The sequence below is a fragment of the Tachypleus tridentatus genome, chromosome 10 (assembly GCF_004210375.1).
Source record: "Tachypleus tridentatus isolate NWPU-2018 chromosome 10, ASM421037v1, whole genome shotgun sequence".
NCBI lineage: Eukaryota > Metazoa > Arthropoda > Merostomata > Xiphosura > Limulidae > Tachypleus > Tachypleus tridentatus.
Window position 1 is genome coordinate 79,627,064 of NC_134834.1, and position 6,800 is coordinate 79,633,863.

Below are 6,800 nucleotides of genomic sequence, written 5' to 3' on the forward strand. Positions count from 1 at the left end.
ACTGTCTTTTATCTGTTGATGTAACAAATTAGTTAGTATTACGATTAATAAGGATCTCTAAAGAAAGTAAATTATTATTTTAAACCTCGCAAGTGAGCTTAATGATATGATGTTCAGGTAATCTAAGAATTTAGAACAACGATTTTTATTGTGAAAATAATAAGTGTTGTCTACATACCTTCTGTAAAGAATAAGCCTGAAGTCAATGGGTCAGGTGCCGAGATGTTTCTGTTCGTGATACGAAATAAATATATGTTTACGTTAACCCCAGCGGGGAGCCCATCGCTACGCCATCTATTTCTTCAATAGGGTGTTATTGAATACGAAATGTTACTTTCGTGTTGTAAGGTCCAACATAGACTTAATTTAAGTTACTGAAAACTCTTCAGCGAGATATTATTACGTGATAGTTCAGATATATAAATTTCAATGGTTTTATTTAAAGGTATGTCAGTAAAGAGGTAGGTAAAATCAAAGCTTGCTCTAAAGTGGTTTTTGGAGGGAGAAAGTTCACTTAATTCATGTGCACGTTGGAAAGAACCAGGAATAGTAAAGTCATTGTTTATTATTGGCTGTATTCTAGTTCCAGGAATTTCACAAGTTTGTAAGTACGTTTGCCTGATGCTGAAAGAAGTAGTCAGATAGAGGATATCTTTGTGAACTCGCACACAATCAAGGTCTGGAACAAAAACATCTAAAACCTGTGATTTACAATTGGCAGTATTAAATGCACTGTATTATTAATAACATCATATGAGTGGAAAAAGAAAGATAAGCGTAGATTAATATGAAAATTAAAGCGTATGTGTTATGCTTGACCTCCATACGTTTTTCTGGAAGTCACTGGAGAGGAAACAGTAGTTTTGGGAAAACATATTTGATCACCTTGACAACTTGGAACCGATTGAAATGTTTATTTTGCACAGTTTACTATAGTACAAACACCATAAAGAAACGTAAATAAAAACTAAATGTGGAAATATAAATGTTACTGACAATATTTGACGTGTTCATACCTCATCTATGAATCTGACAAAAATAATATGACAAGGCTATTATAGACCACCCATAATCATAAACAAAGACTGACATCGAGTTTCTCTACCTCTGTGTATACACAGATAGAGAGGCTGACATCCAGCATTTAAATCTCCCTGTGTGTATACACAAACAAAGGCTGATATCAAGAAATGTAGTCTATTATCATAAAGCTCAAAGTAAGCTATTATTAACTAACATGATAATTGTTATTCTAATACTTGTTCTAACAGTGTATAACAAATGTAATGAATTATGCATACAATATCATATTGCACTGAGATCCCAACAATTTAAAATAGATAACAAGAGAAACGCTGAAATTTTTTGATGGGTAACTATTTATCTAATCACATGAATAATATCCAAATGTTTTCAAAATATATTAATTAGCAATATCTTTTGCTTATAAAACAACAACTATAATTTTGGTAAACACGTTCACATAAGTTATAATTTTCATAATGTACTTAGTATGAAGGCATAAACTAGCAGACAATACATTGTAAGTCTGTTTTATGTAAACTTACTAATATTTGATAGAACATGACTGAATAATACTTGAAAATACACCCAATACTAGTATTTCGTCGTGAGCCTAAAGTGTACACATTAACATCTATTTAGCAGCTCTCTTTCTGGCATCGACAGACTCACAAGAAATAATTAAATACATCATGTATTACTGTTGTGGACAATGTTTTGGTAACAATGATTATTTATGTGTCAGAAATAACTGTTTTTGTAAGAATACCATGGAAATGTAACGACTACGAGCAAGCAGAAGATTATAACAGATCCAATACTGACAAAGACGAATCTAGACACAATTAGAGACGGCCAATTGGAAGACAATAGGCATTAAGTAACATTCCTTGAAAGATTAAACTGGTAATTAGACAATAAGAATGCCAACTACAGTTTTTCTGACGATATATTGTACTGAATGTGAACTGATTGTCGTGAACGCGGAGCAAAACAGATGAAGTGTTTTGTTGTAAATAAAAGTGTCGTTTAATTAAGAGAGTAGACACGTCAGAGGACATGAAATGTTGATCTTGTTCTTAAAGGTTGGATTCATGACCGATTTAATGTGTTTCATTTTGATATATTTGGATAAATATAGCAATCATATATCACTTTGTATATCTCAGTCAGTGAAAATAAATCAGTTTCTACTTTAGTCTTCAATTAGCTTGGACGTTTAGGGCCTTTGCATCCAGTTTTCAAAATGGCTATCATATAGATCAGAAGATCATTCAAAAACATATGACATCTTCACATTCAATATTTTTGGATTTTATCTGTCTTGAGAAACAAGATGACAGAAAAATATGTATATTTTAATGCAAAATTCTAACAGGAAGACATACTGAGCCGTATTACTACCAGTAGATTGAACAGTGGTAAAACAACGAATATTTACTTAATTTTAGAAACCCAGGTACATAGATGGACCTCAGTGGATCCACAACAAAATACAATGAAACTACAAGTGAACAACAAACCTTCCTTCATAATTAAGCCAATTCAGTTCAACACTACAAATGATCGATGTGTTTGGATGAAAGGGCAAGCATCTTTGGTGTGACGGGGATTCGAATCCACAACTCGAGTGCCTTAACCACCTGGCTGGTAAATTTTGATGTGAAAAATTGTCGAAACCAAAAAACAACACGTTAACAGTTGTAATGCGTAGATTAGTTCATGATTACAATAACAAGAATGACATTTTATGAATACTATTTCTATATAAGTGCTCACTGTAATATGTAGTTTATGGTTACAACTTTTTAATAACGTAAAAAACGAATGTCTTTATTCTGGTAGTTGATCAGGTTGCTTGTATGAAGTATTAACAATGTTTGAGCCTGAAGGTAGTTCAAAGCGAATTTAGTTGTTCACTAAAAATTAGCTCATATGGTACAGAAAAGTTCCTGTCAACTTAGTGCAGTTTTCTAGAAGTTACATTTTCACTAATTCAGAAAAGTCGAAAACCTGCAAAGAAGGAATTCAAGATATCACTTGCTGTTTTGATTATTAATAAAATGTTTGTCTTATTTCGTAGTTGAATCATTGTGTCAGTTCCTGATATTTTGGTTGAGCATGATAAGATATCCACCGAACCTTCAATGCTGTAGACTTAGTGCTTATCTGTAGTGTGAATATTGTGACCTTTCCTGAAAATACCCATTAATCACTATTAAGTACCATTTAAATAAGTTTTCTCATCTATATTTATTGTTTCCGCCTGTTTTAGATCAACAACAATTGTTACAATAAATGTAATTGAGTAACTGACCAATAAGGTGCCAATCAACTGTTCAAAGACTATAAGTTTCAACATTGGTAAAACTGATTGATACACACACAAAAAATATATAACTAAACAATGAAAAATATGAAACAGTTAGTGCTGTTCATAACTAAAACACAAGTACAATTCAATGTTTTGTTGTTCAAAATATGTGAAAGAATACGGTCCGAAGAAGATTAGAGCCTTTTGTTGTAACTGGAAAGCTAGAGTATAATTAAAAATATATGTCTAATTAGTGTTTCAAAATGGAAAACTGTATCATTTTAACACTAAACTTATTTCAATACATTCTTGGACATAATGGATATGCATGGCGTTGGGATTAGTTACAGACCAATGAAAGTAGCCTACATGGAAGAGCTGCATACAAAAAAGCATAATTCATGATGGGGAAACCGAAGTTTAATAATGAAGATAAAACGGTTGATAAAACATTCTATTTTACAAGGTTCGAACAACGTTTCAGAATAACTTATTCCATCTTCAGCGAATTCTGAAAATCGTGTTTCAGAGATGGATATTGTTAAAATTAAAATATAAAAATATAATCATTACTTTACTTAGTTGTTAATAAAGGCGGTAAATGGACGGATAAAACGATGTTTATAAATATATATATGTAACACATAACAGCTAAATTAGGTGTGAAAATTTAGAATAATTTTATATCTAAAGAGCTTTATGAGTCGTTAAGAATCGGGTTGTCTTTATCTACGAGTGGACTTTAATGTATGAGTTCAAGGTGTGAAGATCCTGTGACAATGATAGAGAAATTGTCAAATTGTAACCTGTGGTTTCAAAATGTTAACGAATGGATGAGTGACTGGGTGGGTATTAGTAGTAGATGGTTGGTTCTGTTAGATACTATTAATTGTTCACAGACTTTAGTTAAAAGGCATTTCGTTTTGCTAAACAACGTTACCTTACAGTCATTAAACGAACCATGAACATAGAAAGAAATTTAGGCACTTGATCTTTGTACTGAAATAAGTGTTTAAGGCTTGATCTGTGCATTATTCTAATCTGAATTTAATGGTTGGAGTTTTTTTTAGGAAAGGTAGTTATTTTTTAATTGGTAAGGATTGCGAACCCATAAAAGGAAGGGAGATAATAAGAGAAAATCTGTGTTCATTGTCTGGTGGTTGGAATTTGCTGTTTAGGAAACCGTTTGTAGTCGGGTAGTCATTATTTAACATTTTTTTTATATAGGATATTTTTCGTGTAAAATAAAATATTTAGAACAAAAATGGAAAATTCTGTTTAACAATTATATAATCAGATCACGTTTGAAAAAGTTGGGTTAAAACTATTGAAATTAATGTAGAGGCCAGCGCAATTTCTTTTATGATAAACAGAGGTAGCAACGTGTTCATCTTCTTTGGTAATCCTGACGTCTGAGAATGGTAAAGATTTTTTTTCGTCAAGTTCGGATGTGAATATAAAAACCAAACTAAAAACATCTCTCTTTCCTCACTCTACAAATTTTCTATTAAATTATGCTGGACTGCAAGCCCTTAAAGGTTTCTCTAAAAATGAATACATTATTGTTACTAAATCAGACAAAGCTAATTGTATTGTTATAATGAATAACAGTTGAACATGTTGATAAAATAAACCACCAGCTCAGTGACTCTTGTAGATTTAAAAACTAGATATAGATTCGTTATCATTAACCTTTGAGAGAGAAGATAAAGTCCTATGTCACTTCAAAACCCTCAAAAGTCAAAATATTTTCTTTGAAACGACTTTTCAACAAACTTTCCCATGCGGCACCAAACCCCTCATTGTTTATGGGCTATCTAAAATACACAAAACTGGGTACTTACCCCCAGCCTATTCTCTCAGCCTTGCATTTACAACCTGTCAAAATGTATATTTTTTTTATCTTTAAACACCTCACCTTTAAAGAATTTACGATTACCGACTCTTTTATATTTGTTTCTGAAATTTCTAATTTTCTCTCTGTTGGTCAATATGTCATGACAAGTTTTGATATTGAATCTCTGTATATCAATATCTGCCTTGAAACTTTAAACCTTCTCTTTGTATCTCAGAATGGCTGGTACGGATATTAACACGTTTATTGATAAGGAGAGAACAACATTTCGACCTTCTAAGGTCATGACCTCTTTCCTACTGACACTGAACATTATTTTGGTTTCACCCGTCAACAATTCCTGGAACTTCTTGTCCTCCCCATAAAGTTAAACAATTTCCTCTTTAATGATGTCATTTGTGACCAAGTTGGTGAAATAATCTTGGCATCCCTGCTGGGTCCGACGATAGTCAACAGTTTTCTATGTTATAATGAACACGAGAGACTAGAAAACTGTCCATGTGAATTACCGTCCTGGCGTACAAGCGACTGGACGTATATGACGACACCCGGTAAATTTCAAGTTAAAGTCTAGGTTTCAGGTTATACTTGCCATTTAAAACGAACTCCCGAATCGTGCACTTGATTAGTGGAACCAAATGAACCTGTGAGGCGCTATAGTCCTTAGCTATAGAAAGAAAAGAAAATATACATGCTTACTGAATATGTTTAATACATTCAGTACAATACATTTTATGGTTTTATACAGAATATAAGTAATTAAAACATATTAAAGATAAATGTTTTACTAGAGTTTAAAACATTTTATAGGTTTATGTTTTATCGATAGTTTCAACTAAAATCATCATGAGTTATTAAAATCCTTCAAAATCAAAATCTTATTCATCATCTGACGTCAGAAGTTTTTCAGATACGCCTGATTTCAACTAATTAAGATGCCTAACTGTATGATTGGCGTGTTGAATAGTACTAAGACTAAGTTTTATTATTAAAATATAATATATTATATAATATTCGCCAAACTCTTCAGTGGAGATCTGGCTTGTCATTTTGATTTTATTCCATCACCAATATATTGGAAATCAGCCTTACTGTCTGATTGTATCAGATCCACCAGTATAAACTTACATCAGCCTTACTGTCTGATTGTATCGGATCCACCAGTATAAACTTACCGTACACCACAGGATTAAAGGTTCACATTTCATACATGGTTTATAAGACGACCTTTTCAGCCATGGGGGTGTTATAACATTTCAATCAATCCCACTAGTCATTAGTAAAAAAGTAGCCCTAGAGTTGGCGGTGGATGGTGATGACTATCTGTTTTCCCCTTTTCTTACACAGGTAGCCCTCGTGTAGTTTTGCACAAAATTCAAAACATAGAAATCTCCATAGCAGGATTTTTAGAATTTATTAAAGATAAAATATGCTATTCCGAAACGTTTGAAACTTGTAAATAAAATGTTTTATCGACCATCTTCATCTTCGTCATTAAAAACCATAAATTCCACGTGTGAACAGGATGAAGTTTTCAAGCTTTGAACAGAGTCATCAAAATTAGAACAAATGGAATGATATGCTGTGGAATGACAAAAGAAAAAATAT

The 6,800-nt window shown here is 32.3% G+C and overlaps 1 protein-coding gene across 3 annotated transcripts in view; it reads right to left on the reverse strand.

Annotated features, from left to right (window-relative positions):
* LOC143229672 (tripartite motif-containing protein 2-like) overlaps positions 1–281 on the reverse strand; it is a 45,383-nt gene extending 45,102 nt beyond the window's left edge. The window contains exon 1 of one of the 3 annotated variants that reach the window (XM_076462341.1): positions 179–281. The gene's annotated coding sequence lies outside the window, so the exon portion shown is untranslated. The remainder of the gene's footprint in view (positions 1–178) is intronic. The other 2 variants (XM_076462343.1, XM_076462339.1) reach the window with 2 other exon arrangements.
* Positions 282–6,800: the final 6,519 nt, after the last annotated feature.